General features: G+C 39.6%; 1 protein-coding gene across 2 annotated transcripts in view; it reads right to left on the reverse strand.

Moving 5' to 3' along the window:
- PDE4B (phosphodiesterase 4B) overlaps positions 1-20,402 on the reverse strand; it is a 687,840-nt gene that overhangs the window by 237,596 nt on the left and 429,842 nt on the right. The gene's annotated exons all lie outside the window — the stretch shown is intronic.

A 20,402-nucleotide genomic window follows, 5' to 3' on the forward strand; every position in this document is an offset into this window, starting at 1 on the left:
GTGACAAGCTGTACCCCAAAGATATCCCAGGAAAGCTAAGAGTCTATGCATCCTGGGTCTAAGTACAATTTGGTCATAGCTTTGGTTCACAGTGGCAAGCACTGGTTTCAATCCAGTAAGATCTATCATTTGGTTGAAGCCTTAGTCTCCTGTATCTTCTTTCTGGATCTTGATAATCCTACCTTTTAACTGAATCTGTTCTCCTAGATTGAATATCTGATTTCTCCCCCTGCAACTCCTGCCTTATGAGGGGGCAGGAGTTCCCAACCAGTAGAGCTATGAGGATCACTTTGGCACTGAGTGAGTAGCACTAGGGTTCGAACTCAGCCTCATCCTTGCTGGCCAGGTATTTTTAAGCCACTGAGCCATCTCATGGGCCCCACACTTGGTTCTTTCAATTCAGATTTGCCTCCCCATATTCACATCCACAAACTTCTATCACATCTCAGAAAAACTGATCTTAGGATACTGCAGATTTATGAGATAGTGGCCACCAGTGCTTATAAACAACCACCTAAGTTTAGAGACAAGCACATCTTTGATTGGGCTAACTGTACTTCTTCATCTAGTCTTACCTCCCTAACTTAAAAAGTCTAAGCAGTCAAGATAAATTCCTTTCATTTGCTGTTTTGGGTCACACCCGGCATGTTGAAGGGTTACTCCTGGTTCTATGCTCAGGAATTACCCCTAGTGGGGCTCAAAGGACTATAAGGGTTGCTGGGGATGGAACCCAGATCAGTCATATGCAAGGCAAGGGCCTTACCCACTGCACAACCTCCCCAGCCCCAGCCAAGGTAATTCTTTACTCAATTAATTGAGATCACATCATTTGTTGGTGGGATACCTTCCCTCTGGGCCCCATTTCACTTAAAGTAAGAACCAAAGCCAAAGTTCTTACTGGGGCAGCATTTCTCACCAGGGGAGTATATGACCTTCCATGGGTCCCCAGGATATTCCAAAGGTCCATGGGTGAAAATTGTGCAAATGACAGGGTGTGACTTAAAACCAGGGGGCTAACTGGTAGGACAGGGGACCACAGAGTAAACAGGGAGAAAAAGGGGACCATGGTCAGAGAAAACTTGAGAAACACTGGTCCAAGAGACCTTACATCTGAGCACTGGTTTTTGTTATTCCTAGGACAAGAGCATGGTCTTTGCTTCTAGAACATACCAATGTGGCTTCTACTTAGGAATTATTCAATGATCATTCTTGCTACTCAGACTGCACTTGCCCTGTCCACTCCATGATTTACTCCCATGCTTCAAAAAAAAAGTCACTCCTATGTCAGCATGTTATTTACTTTGCTTTCGTCCTTTTGTTCACAGAACTGACCATCTTTCAACATATATGATCATTTCTTGTGTGGATCCACCTATCTTCATCCTCCAGTTAAGTGTAGTGGTTTCAAAAGAAACAAGATTTCTGTATTTTCCTCCAAGGATTCAGGGCTAGGCTCTATTTTAGTTATAGCATAAAGTGGGTGCTCATGAGTGTTTACTAAATATTGATTGATCGATAAATAAACAAAACAATAAGTGCCATTCCACAAGCTTACAGCTAACCGAAAAGAAGACAGTTGGTTTAGTTTAAATTTAAAAAAATTATAATATATCTTAAATACAGATGGCTATATCTACATTTACATATAAAACATTAAATATAATTAATAGTCAAATACTATTCAAATTAAATAGGATAATAATAGTTTAAATTGAAATAATTTTCATGAAAGAATATTTTGGATTTGGGCAAAAGCTCAAGGTAAGTCATCTATAGAAAAAGCTTTGCTGTTTTAAAGGAACTTTAGGCCAGTGTTTCCCAACTATGTCATAGTTGGAAAACAACTTCCAACCTATTTCCTTTCTATTGCCCCCCTATTCTACTGTTTGGCCCCTGAGTCAGAATCTATGATCCCCATTTATAAAGTTTCACCTGTGATGACCCTTGGAATATCCTCAGAACCCAGAGAGAACCATATGGGTCCCAGTTGAGAACACTGTTTTAGGGAAACAGTGAACAAAATAGAGAACAAAAGGACTCTGGTGGAGGTGGTTCATTTAATCCAGTCAGCAGTCTGATGACTTTTGAGAATGTCAATAAAGGGTTGTTTTAAGATTATGAAGAAAATATAAAATTAATAAAGTTTATCTGGGAAGGCTTGAGTCGAAAAATGCTAACGCTGAAATGTGGTTCCCTCACCACCACAGCAAAGTGTTTCACTCCTGGAAACCAAGAAAATGGGTTGAATTCCAAACAACACTGGAAAGTCCTTTCTTTCTTTCTTTCTTTCTTTCTTTCTTTCTTTCTTTCTTTCTTTCTTTCTTCCTACCCTTCCTTCCTTCCTTCCTTCCTTCCTTCCTTCCTTCCTTCCTTTCTTTCCTTCTCTCTCTCTCTCTCTCTCTCTCTCTCTCTCAGCTTTTTTGTGATACAATTCTCATGCCATAAATTCAACTCTATAGGGTCCAAGCCAAAGGTTTTTAGTTTACTCACAATTATGAGCTTACCATTACCGTTAAATTTTAGGATATTATGATTATCCCTAGAAAACCTTCCATCCATTTTCTGGTTCTCTGGTCCTAGAAACCATGACTTTTCTTTTCTATGGGTTGGCCTATTTTCAACATTTTATATACAAAAAAGTATTCAAAATATCATAAAATATGACATTTTATGTGCTTTATTTCTCTTTAGGTTCTCCAAGCAGTGTTTGTGTGTGTGTGTGTGTGTGCGTGTGTGTGTGTGTGTGTGTGTGTGTGTGTGTGTGTGTGTGTGTGTTGGGGGCCACTCCCAATATTTCTTTGTCAACCAGGCTAGATAGGTCAGTGCTCTGGCCTGAGGCTGGAGTGCTGCATAGGCCCTGTGGCAATTGATTACTTAGCTGTTTTCATTTCCCATAGTTTCAGGGTTCATACTGTAGCATGAATCACTGGTTTGTTCCTATTGATTGCTTCTATTCTACTTTGTAGATATGTTCCAGTGTATCTAAATTGATTGATTGTTTCCACTTTCTCATTATTATGCAGAAATAATGCTGCCATATTCAAGTTCCTGAGTGGAGGTATGCTTTCAGTTTTTCAGAATTATCATTAGGAGTGAAATTTTCATTAGGAGTGAAATTTTCATTAGGAGTGAAATTGCTTAGTAATATTACAACTTGAGTTTTGAGGGGCTGTCAAACTGTTCTTAAGTGGCTGGGCTATTTTTTAACCTTTATTTTTCTCCAGGAGGACACACCAGAAGTGCTCAGGGCTTATTCTTGGTTTTTAAGTTCAGGGATCACTCCTGGAAGATCTCAGGGGACCAAATGGGATACTGGGGATCAAACCAAGGGTAAGCTGCATGCAAGGCAAAGACCCACTTGATGTGCTGTGGCACTGGTCACAATAACTGGACCATTCAGAAGACATTCAGTAGATGTAGGGTCTAATGTCACAGCATGCCCTCTACCATTTCTGCTGTATTTTATATTATAGTACCTTGGTGGTTGTGAAGTGAAATCTTATTATGTGCTTTGCTTGGCCTTCCCCTAATGAGTAATGAAGTGAAACCTATTTCCGTGTGGCTATTAACTATTTATACATTTTATTTGGAAAAAAATCTCTCCACTCATTTTTCACATTGGATTCTTCTTCTTCTTCTTCTTCTTCTTCTTCTTCTTCTTCTTCTTCTTCTTCTTCTTCTTCTTCTTCTTCTTCTTCTTCTTCTTCTTCTCCTCCTCCTCCTCCTCCTCCTCCTCCTCCTTATCCTCCTCCTCCTCCTCCTCCTCCTCCTCCTCCTCCTCTTCTTCTTCTTCTTCTTCTTCGTTTTTTGCTTTTTGGGTCACACCTGGCGATGCACAGGGGTTCCTCCTGGCTCTGCACTCAGGAATCACCCTTGGCGGTGCTCAGGGGACCCGGGTCAGCCGCGTGCAAGGCAAATGCCCTACACGCTGTGCTATTGCTCCAGCCTGGATTATTTATCTTTTTAGTGCTGAATTATAACAGTTCTTTATATCTGATAAAGGCACCATCTTATTCTGAAAATGACTCACTTACCAGATTGACGAATATTTCCCCATTTTAAGGGTAGTTTTTGCACCATTTTTAATTAATTAATTAATTAATTTTTATTAGTGAATCACCATGAGGTACAGTTACAGGCAACTTTTGTGCTTGCATTTCAGTCATACAGTGATCCAGTACACATCCCTCCACCAGTGCCCATTTTCTACCACCAATGGTCCCAGCATCCCTCCCACCTCCCCCACCCTGTCCCCTCAACCCCACCCGCCTCTGTGGCAGGACATTCCCTTTTGGCCTCTCTCCTTTTGGGTCTTGTGGTTCGCAATAAAGGTATTGAGTGGCCATCGTGTTCGGTCTATTTCTAGTCTACTTTTGGCACACATCTTTCAACCCGAATGGTTCCTCCCAACATCCTTTACTTGGTGTTCCCTTCTCTAATCTGAGCTGCCTTTTCCTCCAGCATGTGAGGCCAGTTTCCAAGCCGTGGAGCAGACCTCCTGGTCCTTATTTCTACTACTCTTGGGTGTTAGTCTCCCATTCTGTTACTTTATATTCTACAGGTGAGTCTGCACCATTTTTAAATGGGGTCCATAAAGACACCAAACTGTTTTTTCTTAATGAAGCCCGAGGATGCAGATAAGATGCAGTGACAGCAAGGGATTCAAATGTTAAAGACACTAGAGTCTGAGAGACAGCTTTTTTCAAGACTGTCCCAGATTCAGGCCCATAGCAGTGTCAGTCTCACCTCCTACTCTGTGTGAGCCATTCCTTATGACAGATATTGTAAGGTTTTTTTTTTTTTTTTTTTTGCCCACACTGGTGCATGACTTATTACTAAATGAAATCGCCTGCTCTGGCATAGTTGTCATAACTGGTGATGCCTAGGGGTTATTCCTGGTTCTGCAATTCTGCACTCAAGAATTTCTCCTGTTGGTACTTAGGGTACCATATGGGGTGCTGGGGGCTGAACCAGGGGGCTGTGTGCAAGGCAAATACCTTACTAACTGTACTGTCGCACTGACCCCAGATATTGTAGTTTTTATCCTGAGTTAAACCTCTACTAGTTGTAGCAATTTCTCAGGCTAACAAGGGAAAACTGTATATATAAAATAGATTCCTTGAGAATTTTTTTTCCTGCAGAAAAGGCAATCTTTTGGATTTCTACCACAGCATGCCTTGCTGAGGGAGTGCATCCTGACTTCCAACTGTGACGACTGGGTACCATTAGGAAATAAATGGCAGAAAAATGATGGCAGAGACTTGCCTACTTACAGACAAATACATCTCAAGACTCTTGCTTAAAGCTCACAAGAAAGAAAGAACAGCAGAATAAATGTTATCTGAGAGCACAAAGACACGTAGGCCATCCATCAACAGCTAACAGCGTGAAAGACACCAAAACAACTACGCCAGAGCAGGCGATTTCATTTAGTAATAAGTCACGCACCAGTGCGGGCAAAGAGCTGGCCCAGGCAGGCACCGGAAGGTTGAAATGTGATTGACAGCTGGATAGATCTTCATGTACTTAACTTGGGTGATAGATTAGTTCATTCATGGTGAATTTTGACATCTTAATAGCATTTTAAAATTTATTTCACTCATGACCAATCTCAGGAGCTAAAAGTGACTTTAAAATATATGGTAATATTTTCATTATCTGTTATATTGCAGGGCTGGAGCAATAGCAGAGTGGTAGGGCATTTGCCTTGCACGCTGCTGGCACAGTCGAGCCGGGTTCGATTCCTCTGCCCTTCTCTGAGAGGCTGGCAAGCTACTGAGATGATCTTGCCCACACAGCAAAGCCTGGCAAGCTACCTGTGACATATTCAATATGCCAAACACAGTAACAACAAGTCTCACAATGGAGACGTTACCGAGCCTGCTCGAGCAAATCGATGAACAATGGGAGAACAGTGCTACAGTGCAGGAAAGAGATGGATGGTTTAGGGGGTGGGGCGATGGAGTGAAACTGGGAATATTGATAGTGGGAAAAGGACACTGGTGAAGAGATGGATGTTGGAATATCATGTGACTGAAATCCAATCATGAACAACTTTGTAAATGTGTACATCACTGTAATTCAATTAAAAAATAAATGAATTTTAAAAGATTTAAAAATATACATGGTAATAGATGTGCCTCTTAACAAAATCTTATGTACTAAAGAATTTAAAGCATTTCTAAGCCTTCTCCTATGTGAGTACTTTTTTCACATAAAAACTTAGAATCTATACCATGACTTTAATAAAAGCAATATTAATCATGAACTGTGATTGGTACTGATTGCTATTGTGACAACATTAAATAATAGTGATAATAATAGTATTAATAATGACCTTTACATGGTACTTGGGTATTTTCAAAATGCTTCCCCATATATCATCATATTTATTCCTTATTATAATCTTTTTGAGAAAGTATCCTTATCTCCTTTTATAAATGAGGAAACTGAGGTCCAGATGGAATTTCAATAAACCTGGGTCAATTATCTTTGTTGTCAGTAGTCCAAGTATTACCTTTCATGCAATGCTATCTACCTTTCACAGTTTCAATTAAACTGGTTTTCCATAATTCTACTTTGTAAATAACATCTGGGAGAACTTTAAATTGCCCAATCCTCTTGAGAGAAAGAAACAGTGATGGAGCAGTGAAGTTTCTTAGCGTTTAAGACTGTGATTTTCTAGTAAGAACCATAGTTTCTAAGATAATGTTTACCAATTAAGCTGTAGTTGAAAAACATTTTATGATGCTGATAGAACTGAAATATTGTGCTTTGTTTCTTTGCCCCAATAAGAAAACAAAAATGAAAGAATAGTTCACAGAGTAGTTTACTTGATGTCAGATAAGGGGTTAAATGAGCACTTATCATTTCATGGTTATGACAAATCTACAAGGAAAAGCACTATTTACTCAATTTAGTTCATTTGAAATCAGAAACCAAGAGATATTCAGTGATCTATCTATAGTACAGTAGGGTTGACCAACTTCATGTCACAAGGAATTATGTCTTGTGATTCTTAACTGATTAAAAACACAATCGATAATCTGTCTATATCTGGTTTGAGCTAAATTTTAATCCCATTACTTAGTAATGATTTGTTCCTAAGTCATTTCCACTACCAGACCTCAGTATCTTCATCTTTCAATAAAACCATAGATTGACATCATGATGAAAGGCAAAAATGCAAAATATAAAATGCAGAAGTGTAGAAGAAAGTAATTCGGTAGGTGACTTCAATAGCCAATTTGCATGAAAACACCAGGGAAACAATAAAATATTTCAATATGAATTAAAAATAATTGGAGCTTTTGTGGTAAAGATATTTTTAGAAGATGAATCAATTTCTCTTATTCAAAGAATTGAATGTTGGACCAGAAACACAGAGTAAGATTATCCTAATACTTTAGATCCGGGCAATTGTTAGAAGATTTCCACAGGAAACAATTTCCCAGCACCCAGTCTAGGAATACATGCCAGTGAAAAGAAAAGCCACTGTGTGTGTGTGTGTGGGGTGTGTGTGTGTGTGTGTGTGTGTGTGTGTGTGTGTGTTCTGTTTCTTAGGCCTGTGCCTATTTGCACATGTCTGTAATAAAATGAACTTTACTGTGCAACCTTTCTCTTTCAATGTGGTTATTTCTAGAGCATCAGATATTCTACAGTAGGACCTGAGTACCCAATTTGTTGAAAAGAAGGGCTTTTTTTCTATAAGAAATAACATGTTTCTATGATTTGAAAGTGTAGACAGTAACTTTCAAGGACAAAAAAATACCACCTTTTGTTCGCCCAGACGATTGCCTATTTTGGACTATTTTGTATTTCTTTTCTAACTACATATGTATGTCCTTTATACAGGACCCTGATCCAGAAATAATGGCATACTGAGGTTCTGACAAGCACCCCCCAAGAGTTACTGTTGGAGGGCGGAGTCCAATGTAGCTAGTGATCATAAAATTGTGTCTCCTCTTTGTGCCTCTTTGATTTCATATAGCACTGTAGCACTGTCCTCCCTTTGTTCATCGATTTGCTCAAGTGGGCACCAGTAACATTTCCATTGTGAGACTTGTTGTTACTGCTTTTGGCATATCGAATATGCCATGGGGAGCTTGCCAGGCTCTGCAGTGCGGGTGGGATACCCTCAGTAGCTTGCTAGGCTCTCCGAGAGGGACAGAGGAATCAAACCTGGGTCGGTCATGTGCAAGGCAAATGCCCTACCCGCTGTACCTGATTTCATATTTGAATAGATATTATTTTACATTATTTTGTGGTTTGGGACCACATCTGCTGGCACTGAGGGGATTTCCCTGGCCCTGTTCTCAGGAGTGGCCCTTAATGTTATTCAGGGGACCACATACAGTGCCAGTAATTAGATCAGCTGCGTGTAAGGCAAGAACCTTATCTCCCCAAATAAATTTTAGAGGAACCTATCTATATACTTCAGAGGCACTAAGAATCAATTTAACTTTAGGAAATGTTCTGGGGGTGGCGGGGGAGGTGGGAAAGATCTCAGAGGTCATAGAGTACAATTTGGTCAAATGAAGGAATTTAGAAGAGACTTGTGTGAGATCCAATAGTATAGTTAGACCCTTTACCTAGAACTCCATTAGAAAGTTGTCTCCATTAACAATTAACAATAGTACCTTAAGCAGATGGTGTTATATTCTTAAATGACTTCTGAGTATAAAATCTCTAGCAGGGTGGCAAAGATGATACAATGCTATGGTAGACAGAGCATGGGCTATGGTTAGAAGATCACAGGCCTGAATTCAAATCTCCTTTAGTCACTAAAGAGGTGAAATGTATTTAATTTCTCTACTTCTTGGTGCGGTATTTATGAATGGAGATAAAATGTAGGCTCTTGCAATTTTTCAGAACCAGATATCCAATTAAAATGGACAGAAGTAAAATGAAGGAAAGTACGGGCTCATACAATGAAACTAAGGAAAAGACAGAGTTCTAACACGGCCAACTTCACAGACTATTGAAAAGAACTCAAACACAGGACGCTCTGTTGCTGGTATCTTGCTGCTGCTTCTTTATATGTCAGGTAAAGTCTTTCAGTCGAACTCTGCTAAGTGGAAAGTATTATAGTCTCATTATTTGAGGGAAGAATATTTTCCCTACTTGTATTCACTATAAAAATGCCACAAGGGAGGCTAATTGGCTTATCTATGACCACATGACAATACTCTGGCCAGCAGGTGGGAAGTGTATATACAAAGTCCCTATAAAAATATCAGGTTGATGAGGAAGGAGCATTTCTTAGAAGGAGGAGAAAGTTATTGCAGGCAAACAAAACGATAAATGTCAACAACAAATGTCTACCTCAGGAATGAAAGGATCACATGAAGAATAACAGACTGAAAATGCTGGACACATACTGAGAACTCAACACGAGGTGGCTGACCTCTCCTACTATAAACCTTCTTGAATTTTAAGTGCCTTCCAGACAGGTCTGAGGAGTAAAGAATTCATGGGCCATAAATACAATGTGTAAGTTTTTAATGGAATGTCTAAGTTTTAAAAGTAATTTCTAATGGAACAGCTGCTGCCATGTTGACTCACCCAAGGGCCCTGCTCTATCAATTCATGACTAAATCTCTAAAGAGCACCTAAAATTGATGTAAACACTGGCCCCTGGAGCTGAATACGCTGGGGTGCCCTCGGGATGTGGTCAGGTTGAGTACCCACTCTGCCAAAGCCCTGGCAGCCACACCCAAACCCCACCACTGCAGCCACACTACAGGCTTAACTCCACCACTTCGCTAATATTTTCTGTGGAGACACCAAACTGCGAGTAATTTCAGGTACCTGGGTTCCCCAGCTAAGAACTCTGGTGTCTTCTAGGAGTTGGATGTGTAACCACCCCTCAATCCTCCCATACTTCCAAAAGCTCTGGCAGCCATACTGACCTCCCACAGTTGCTGCCATGTCAACTCATTGGCCCAGACCATAGATCCTGAAGTCTCTGGTCTGTACCACAAGATGCCTCCTAATCTCTCAACATTGAGATTCCAGAAGGAGCATACCAAATTAGATGGGAAAGTAATAGAAACTGAAATTAACCAAACAAAAAAATAACACAGAAGATTCAGCCAGCAACAAACTGCTTAGTAAATTCTTAGGTAAGAAGTTAACAATCCTATGACAAGACGTACAATTTTCACATTAAAAACTATTTTTAAATTACTTATTGAATTTAATATTGGACTTTGTTATCTAATCAATTTCAGCTCTGGTAATGTATCAAGAGTTGTGGTTTTTGTCTATATTAAAATAAATTTTAAGGGGCCAGAGAAATAGTACAGTGGGTAGGGCATTTTCCTTGCATGGGGCCAACCTGGGTTTTATCCCTGGCATCTCATATGTTCCCCCAAGCACCACCAGGAGTAATTCCTGAGTGCAGAGCCAGGAGTAACCCTTGAGCATCACTGCGTGTGACCCAAAAAGCAAAAGATAAATAAATAAATAAATAAATAAATAATAAATCTTGAAAACTTTTATAAAAGTCATTTCCAGTACTATACTGGAAGTACTTGCAATAGTGAATAGGCAAGAAAAAGATATTAAGGGGACCCAGGTAGGAAAGGAAGAAATCAAGCTCTCACTATTTGCAGATGATATGATACTATACTTAGAGAACCCTAAATCCTCTACCAAGAAACTCCTACAAACAATAGACTTGTATAGTAAAGTTGCAGGATATTAAAATCAATACCCAAAAGTCAATGGATTTCCTATATGCAAACAGTGAGAGAGAAGAAAGTGACATGAAAAAAACAATCCCGTTCACAATTGTGCCTCAGAAAATTAAGTACCTAGGAATCAGCTTAACTAAGGAAGTAAAGGACCTGTACAAGAAAACTACAAAACGCTATTTCAGAAAATAAAAGAAGACACGAGGAAATGGAAATAAATCACTTGTTTATGGATTGGGAGCATTAATATTGTCAAAATGATAATACTTCCCAAAGCATTGTACAAATTCAATGCGATCCATATTACGATACCCATGGCATTCTTCAAAGAAATGGAGCAACCACTCCTGAAATTCATATGGAACAATAAGCACCCACGAATAGCTAAAGCAATTCTTGGGAAAAAGAAAATGGGAGGAATCAACCTCCCTAACTTCAAATTCCACTACAAAGCAGTAATCGTTAAAACAGCTTGGTACTGGAACAAAAGCAGAGCTGCAGACCAATGGAACAGGGTTGGATATACTGACATCTCCCCCCAAGCATATGATCATCTAATCTTTGATAAGGGGGCAAGAAATTTGAAGTGGAGCAAGGAAAGCCTCTTCAACAAATGGTGCTGGCAAAACTGGACAGCTGCATGCAAAAAAAGGGGCTCAGATCTCTCCCTAACACCATGTACAAAAGTAAGATCAAAATGAATTAAAGACCTCAACATCAGACCAGAATACATAAGGTACATTGAAGACAAAGTTGGTAAAACCCTCCATGACAGAGATAGACAAATGGGACTATCTTAAACTAAGAAGCTTCTGCACCTCCAAAGAAACAGTGGCCAAAATACAAAGACAGTCTAAAGAATGGGAAAGGATATTCACCGAATTTAGCCTATAGCCTACTTTCAGCATGCATCTCCCATCCTGGGAGGATCCTCCCAACACCCTTTATTTGGTGCTCCCTTCTCTATCTGAGCTGCCTTTTCCCCTAGCATGTGAGGCTGGCCTCCAAGCCATGGAGTGAACCTCCTGGTTCTTATCTCGGCTATTCTTGGGTGTTAGTCTCCTATTTTTTTTTACTTTATATGATGGGAGAGACTCTTAAATTTTAACTAGGGTACTAAAAAAATCTCAGTGTTAGTTTTATATTTCAAATACATCATAATGTTCTCAGTTAAGAATGATTTTTTTAAAGGGGAAAGAATAAAAGCAAAGTCCAGCTAAACAAACTATTCAGAACTGTTGGCTATTGATATTGAAGGTTGACAGACGTAAAAATTTCAATAATCAGATTTCCATATTTTTGGAATGTAGACTCAGTGATTTACTGGTTGATGAAACGCTGAACCTAAGGAAAGAAAGACATCGAGTATGACACAATCTTTAAGTTAGGGCAACTGAATGAATTTAGTCCTTTGAATGAGAACACTGACACCAGAGTAGGGATCACTGGAGTTCTCTTTTAGGAATGTAAGCTTGAGTTGCACTATTGCTGCAACATGGGAAGATGCCATTATTGACAACATTGACGAGGAATATGATCGACTGGTTCAGCACCTCCATGATTGCGCGAGGAACACCAAGAGTGAGATAGCCATAAAAAAAAACCCTGTCTTTGAAAACTCTTGAGCTTATTCGCCAACGCGATTTGGCGTATGCCTCAGAAAACCACAAGCAAACGTCCAAGCTCACAAAGCAGTGCAGAGATGCGATCAAGGAAGACCTCAAAGAGAGAAGAGCAGAAGTGCTGGTAGATGCGGCAGAAGCTGAGAAAAGCATTAGTAAAGCCCGCCTGTCCTTTGCCAACTACAAGACCAAGAGGACTGCCCTCTGACATCCTGATGGATCTACCACATCTTCCAGAAGGGCAATGGAGAAGATTATCCATGACTTCTACTTAGATCTCTTCGATAGCCACGTCGACCTGCCCACATACCAAATTTCACAGGATGGATATGTTGTTCCCAATGTTCTCCCTTCTGAAATCCAACATGCCATTTTGTCGGTTAAGAAATGAACAGCACCTAGCCCAGACAAGGTCATACCTGAACACCTGAAGAACCTGCCATCAGCACTTATCAATACGCTGGCTTGGCTCTTCACACGTTACCTGTCTGAATGCAAGGTTCCATCCCAGTGGAAAACCAGCAGGACTGTACTACTGTATAAGAAGGGAGACATATATGACATTGGCAACTATCACCTGATCTGCCTATTGTCTGTCATCTACAAGCTGTTCACTCGAGTCATCCTAAATAGGATTGGCAGAACACTAGATGAAGGACAACCATGTGAGCAAGCTAAGTTCTGCAAAGGATTCAGCACCATAAACCATATCCACACAATAATCAAGCTCATTGAGGTTTCCCGGGAGTTCAAGATGCCACTCTGTCTAACATTCATTGATTTAAAGAAGGCCTTTGATTCTGTTGAGACAAAAGCAGTCATTGAAGCCCTAGCCAATCAGGGCATTCAAACTCAATACATCAGGATCCTCTGTGAGCTGTATTATGAATTCACTACCAGGATCTCATCATTCTACAAAGAAGTGATCATTGATGTCAAGAAAGGGGTTCGGCAGGGTGATACCATTTCACCGAAACTCTTCAGTGCCACCCTTGAGAACATCATGCGATGACTGGAATGAGAAGGAATGGGAGTGAAGAAAGACGGTCGGCAGCGACACCACCTTTGCTTTGCTGATGACATTGTTCTAATAACACCAAACATTAGCCAAACGGCACAAATGCTGGCCGACTTTGACCATGAGTGTGAAAGGTCAGACTACAGCTGAATCTTATGAAGACAATGTTTATGAGGAACAGCCTCGTCTCTGACGCTCCATTCGCTCTCAATGGAATGACCATCTCCGAATGAAACAGCTATGTGTACCTAGGTCGAGAAGTCAACATGATGAATGACCTGGCATCTGAGTTGTGCAGGAGGAAGAGAGTGGCTTGGAATGCCTTCAAGAGCATCAAAGAAATAGCTAAGAGGACGAAAAACCTCCAGCTCCGGGCACATCTCTTTGATTCCACTGTTCTTCCTGCATTAACATATGCCTCAGAGACCTGAGCTCTACACAAACAGGATGAGAACGCTATTCGGGTCTCCCAAAGAGGAATTGAAAGAGCTATGCTTGGAGTATCACATTTCACTCAAATGAAAGAAAGAATCCGGAGTTCCGACCTCTGTCAAGAATCAGGGACACTATCAAGACCTCTGTCAAGAATCAGGGACACTGTCTTGTTTGCCAAAGCGTCAAAAATCAGATGGGCTGGACACGTAATGAGATTTGGAGATGGCCGCTGGACTAGAGCCGTCACCTACTGGATTCCATGGGACATCAAAAGACAGCATGGCCGCCCACCTACCAGATGGTCAGACTTCTTCGTCAAGACCCTGAACTATCGGTTTGAGGCTCTTCGTGTTCCTAGAACGAACAGACGCCATTGGGCTACACTAGCACGTGACAGGGACAAATAGAGACGTTACTGGTGCCCGCTCGAGCAAATCGATGATTAACGGGAAGTCAAGTGATCAAATGAACTTGGATACATAAATTTGGAACTTCCGGTAAAGAGATAGGTTAAAGACAGACACAAGGGAGATGTTTACAGATGCTATTGAAAACTGAGTTGCCTGAGGTCAATTTGCGTGCCAGTATAGACAAAGACAAGATTAGAGACAAGTAGTGATCAGTGGGGTGTTTAGAAGATGGAAAGAAGAAGCCACGCTGTTTCAAGAAGAACATGGATAAACAAAAGACATTTCCTAAGGATCTCAGTGAAAGAACTTTAAATGGAGTTGGGGGTTAAAAACCAGAACCAAACTGACTCAGGAAAGAATGCCACATGAGAACATGAACAGCTATTAGGTTTCGCTACAAAAGACACCCAGATTCGTTTCTGGGGAACATGAGTATACAAAGGAAGTCTTAAAATGGAGATATTATAGTATGTTGTGCGTTGAAGCTAATTTCCACAATGGATATTGAGAAATAGAATAAAACAGGTGTGTCTGCTTTGTAAGACAGAAAATACTATACAAATTTTAGATTGATAAATTAATCTAAACGAATCTCACTATCTAGGATTTCATAAACCACATTTCAAAAAAACATGACATCCTGTTCCTTTTATAAATATTTATGATAACATCATAAACACTATCCTGACTACTCTTGTTTGTCTTCTATTCACAAAAGTTGCTTTGTTAGTCACAATAATAGCTATTGAGTCTGAAAAAGATGAAATTGTTCATGTACCAATGAACTCACCCTTCTATGTTCTTTTCACAGAGTCATTCCTATCAGATCTGAAGCCAGATACAAATACAAATGTCATTTTAAAATATACTCTAACAAGAACATACAAAATACTCACATGAAGAGGGCAATGACAGATTTTATGTGAAATTGACATGAGTTAGATTAATATCATTTAGACGTGGAAATTATACCAACCTGCTTCTTAAATTTTTTTTACTCCTATATTCACTACCATGCCATATTTTGCATTTCTACTGAATATGTCTTATTAAAAGGGAGGATAATGAAATAGCATAATATATCTCATGACTGACATTGGCTTTGTACAGGAATAAAGTATAAGAAACTGAAGAGAGGCAGAAAATAAATCTGGATATAAGGCAATAAATATCCACATACTAATTTGGATGAGAAATGTCACTGATTTTAAGTAGAGAATATCACAGTGTTATTTGTGTTTTGCAAAGGTTAGTCCTTTGAAAGTAGATTAAAATGGGTTATAAGGGATTGGGAGCCTCATTTAACCATTCATTCAATGTATCAAATCTCTACAGGATAAATCTCTCCAGGAATTGTTACAGCTTTTCTATAGTGATAACTATATTGACATATTATTATATTTGTATGATATCCTCCCTCTCAGAGAGCCCGGCAAGCTACCTAGAGTATCCCATCGGCACAGCAGAGCCGGGCAAGCTTCCTGTGGCATATTTGATATGGCAAAAAAAAACACCCAATAACAAGTCTCACAAAGGAGATGTTACTGGTTTCTGCTTGAGCAAATCGATGAACAACAGGAGGACAGTGCTACAGTGCTATAGTTTGATATCTATAGTCTAATATAATTAGAAACAATATAATTGGTAATAACTGACAGACAAGTAACTTAACTCATGATCAACTCTTGGTCAAGCCAGAGAAAATCAACCAACCTGTGGATCAGCCTTCCACCAAATTAGTTTAAAAAATACATTTGTGGAAAAATTAAAATGAGTTGCATCACAGGGAATGTATCTCCAGTCAGAGGGTATGTATTAGAGGGTAGCAGAGGGTATGTATCTGCAAAATCATGAGGGAATAATCAGGATGGGCCATGGAAGATTGCGAAGGAAGAGAAATTACAGATAAGCAGAAGAAATGAGACAAGATAAAATGAGTAGGGTAAGAAGAAAATAGAACGCAGCAGGAGACATCATGAAGAGCTCACTCAGTAAATAAGAAAGAAACAGAGGGACTGGAGAGATAGTACTCTATAGATAATAATGAATAAATGAATAAATATCCACATAGCTATAGAGATAGTGGGTAGAGCACTTGCCTTGCATGTGGTTAACCTGAATTCAATTTCCAACATCTGATATGGTCTGATATGGTCCCCTGGACACTGTCAGGAGTAATTCCTAAGTTAAGAACCAGGACTAACACCTGAGCATCACTGGGTATGACCCAAAAAAGGAAGAAGAAAAAAGAAAGAAGAAACGATAGAAAGAAAGAAGAAAGCAAGAAAGAGAGAAAGAGAGAATGGAAATCTATGCACATCTTGTTTTCCAAGGCTAGTGAATCCATATACAATTACCCAAATACAATAACTTGAGAAAAGTTCTGTAAGTCAGTATTCTTTTAAGCCTCAGGGGATTTAGAGAAAATAACCTATTGGCTGTCTTAACTAGCTTATTCTTTCAATAAAAGTAAGGGGAGTGGATAGGAAGGATGGACATGAGAAGAGGTTTGTCTACCAGGTTCATGAAGAAATAAAAATTGATTTGTAAGCATTTTTGCTTTTGTATTCAAAATATGTGTAATCACCTAGCTGACAGTGCTCAGATTTTATGTTGTAGAATAAAAATCTTAAAAATATATTTAATGCACAAGGTATTTTATTCATATATAACACCAAAAAGTAGACAACAGCAAACAGTAACAAAAAGTCCTCAAAGTAGTTTTCCACAAAAATGGCTTCCCTGATGTATTTTCAATCTATCACCTCCACTACCACCAAACCTGACCCATGCCCTGTTCAGGGCTCACTCTGTCAAAGCACCACCAAGCCACTCCAAATATACTTAGAGAGCATTCTGCTATGAATTGGGTATTCTGCTAAATCTTCGGAGTCATAGAGATAAAGCATGTTTCAGCCTAGGGAGGAACAGAGGCAAAAATAAACAGTAAACAACAGAGGATGAAAATGTATGTTGTAATAGACAAGAGTGCTAGGGGACCAGAATAGAAAGTCCTTAACTGCTCTAGGTAGCGGGGATCTTCCAGTAGGACAATTAAGCTGTCTTGAAGATGGATGAGGCTATATAGAGGCAAAGAAGGGGGTAAAAAGGAATTAAAAAGAGGTACGGGCACATGTACTTAGTCATTCCTCCCAGGTACATCTGGAGATAGGATAATTATGAACCCAAATGAAACACTCACAATATAGTGCTCAGGTATTCTAATGGCATAAGAACAACAGAGAAATTGTGCGACCAGTGTCTTTTATGTCCCTCAAATGACTTTTCTTTACAGGCTTTATAATGACAGAGTTTTACAGCTCCCCTAAGATTGGTTGTCTGCGCTGGCTAATGTCTACTTAGGTCTACCTCTTTTTATAGCACTCACTTTCTATTGCTTCTCATATTATACGCTTCCTACTGATTACAGATTCATGGTAATCCTAAAGCCAGAAATCTATCAGCATCCTTTTTCCAAAGAACAATGACAGTTATCACTAAGCTTTTAGCAATAAAGAATCTTACTATTAAGTTGGGCATACATATTTTTAGAAATAATATCATCATACACTGCATAAAGTATAAACATAAATTTGATATTCACCAGGAAACCAAATACAGATGTATAAAAAGGAATTCACAATATCTCAGATATGTCTGTTGGTAGGACACCCACCCTTTACTTATTTGTAGTTCTTAGAGATTCTGAACCTCTGCAACTTCTCCAGTAGATGTTCATATTCCTCAGCAACAGAACTGGCCACAATGCAGATGTGAGAATGAAAAATATAAATATAAATTAAAAATATACCTATAAACTATACACCTATAAACTATGAAACACAATAAATATAAATACAAATGAAAACTACACACCTGTCAGGAAGTTGGAATTTTTTTTAAAGTACAAAGCAGGAGTTTCTTGAGTCCTTTAGGCCACAGGATTTGGTGGACAGGGGTTACAGAGTAAGGATTGGTTCCATGAACACATTGATATAAAGAAAATCAGAACAAGGTGGCAGCTTTGCCAGGAAATCTTGGATTTCCTGAGATGGAGACATGATAACCAAACGTAAAAGCAGACAATTGGGGGGAAGCAAATAAAATCTGCAAAGGATCTAAAGAAGTAAAAGAGGAAAAGAGAAGTAGATAATCTAGAGCAAGGATGGGGGGGACAGAAAAGAGAAAACAATGGTGGAAAATGCATGATTCCTTCAGAGTATGATTAGCTGCTATAGGTAAGGCTGAAAAGGCATCAAGAGTTGACAGGTGGAGAAGAGAGAGAGCTAGACTTTGTGTGACAAGGATCCTACTATCAGGTTTTCTATATCCCAAGTTGTTTTGTCTCCTGCCCCCACACCTGGCTGTCCTCGCCGAGGCCCCTTGGAGGGGAGAGGGTTGAGCTTTCCTCCCCGCCCCGACCAGGGCTCCGGCAGCCGAAGACCTCTAGAACCAGCCACCACTATGCTGAGACCACTCTCCGCACACATGAAGGTACTGGCAGAGGGACAAAGCCACGCGGGTTCCGGGGCCAAGATCTTCAAGCCTACTCGGATTGGGGCCGAGCATCCTCCACCCAGATCCTCCAGATTCCAGTAGGCGGGGGTCACACCCACCAACTGGCCCCCTGGAGCCGTGTAATCCCATCAACGGCCAAGACACAGAGATAATAAAAACCAGCTCCCGGAACATCTTATTATGACATCTTATTATCTCATTCCTACTTTGGACAAACTTGCAGGCTACCGAATGTAGCCTGCCCACATGGCAAAGTCTGGCAAACTCCCCGTGGCGTACCCAATATGCCAAATACCAGTAACAATGATAGGTCTCATTCTCCTAAAGAGCCTTGAATATGATCTCAGGGCTAGGATGAAGGAGACGTTACTGGGGCCTGCTCAAGGCAATCGACGAATAACAGGATGATTTGTGATGTGATTTGTGACGTTGTTTTGGCTATAGGACTCAATTATTTAATCAAACAATAATCCATGCCATCCGTGGGCAGGTGTTCTGGATATATGGGGGTAATATCTACAATCAGTTGACTTCAAGTAAGTAAGATACCCTCAATAGTATGGATAGTGTCTCATTCAATCAGCAGAAGGTCTGAAGAGTAAAAGCATTTCTCAGAGAAGACAATTTTTGCCTAGAGACTACAGCACTAATACATACCTAAGTTTCCAGACTGCTATTTCAGACTCAAGACTGCAACATCTACTCCCACCTGTGTTTCTCTCCAGATTTGGGACCTGTTAGTCTCTGCATTGTGTGAGCCAATCCCTTAAAATAAATCTCTTTATATCAGTATCTTTCTCTATTTCCACCTATATCTATATCTTTATCCATATCTTCATAGCTGTAGGTCCAAATGCAGATATAGATATGGATGTATGTGATAGAGATAGAGCTATAAGATATGAAGATATAAATATACATAAATTGAGATAGCTATAGAGAGAAATAGGTATACATAATGCAGATGTAGTTGTTGGTGTGGAAGTAGGTCTGTTGTAAGTCTATATAGATGTACATATGGAGATGTCAAAGATATAGATATAGGTGTAGCTATTAATGTGGTCATGCACATAGATGTAGACACAGACATAGATGAAGATGTAGACGTAGTTTTGTGTCACTGAGAGCCCTGAATGTCAAATTGCAAAGTCACCTTGCTTAGATGGAATTGATATGTTCGTGCATCACTATAATACATGCTGCCTCTCTGACTACTCTGTATAAAGGGAGATTATAAGTATAAAATGTGCTCTTGTCTTTGGGGATCCCACAGTAAGACTGAACTTCCCATATTACAAAACACTTCAGGAAACAGCACTGGGAATGGCTTCTGTATAACGAAACAAAGCATGTCATTGAAAAGATTCTAAAATGGATTTTCCTTCCCTCAGTATCAAGCAGTTTTGTTATGATCACTAGACTCCCCAAACACAGCTCCATTACACCAAAAATCCTCAAGTGTAATTATGTTTCAAAACACAACAGAATTGTTTTTGTGTTTTGAAAAAGCGATGTCATCCAAATAGATTTTTATCATTTCCAATTTTTACAGTTCCTTGGAGGCTTTTATGATGCCTTTTTTTATGAAGGGTTCAAAATGTGCTACTGACATTATAATATTAATTTGTCATTCAGTCGAGTTAACTTCAATAAGCATTGAAGAGTTGTAGCATAAAGTGCTGTGGGAAATAGAAACATAGAG

This window comes from Sorex fumeus, unplaced genomic scaffold (assembly GCF_029834395.1).
Source record: "Sorex fumeus unplaced genomic scaffold, SorFum_2.1 ptg000045l, whole genome shotgun sequence".
NCBI lineage: Eukaryota > Metazoa > Chordata > Mammalia > Eulipotyphla > Soricidae > Sorex > Sorex fumeus.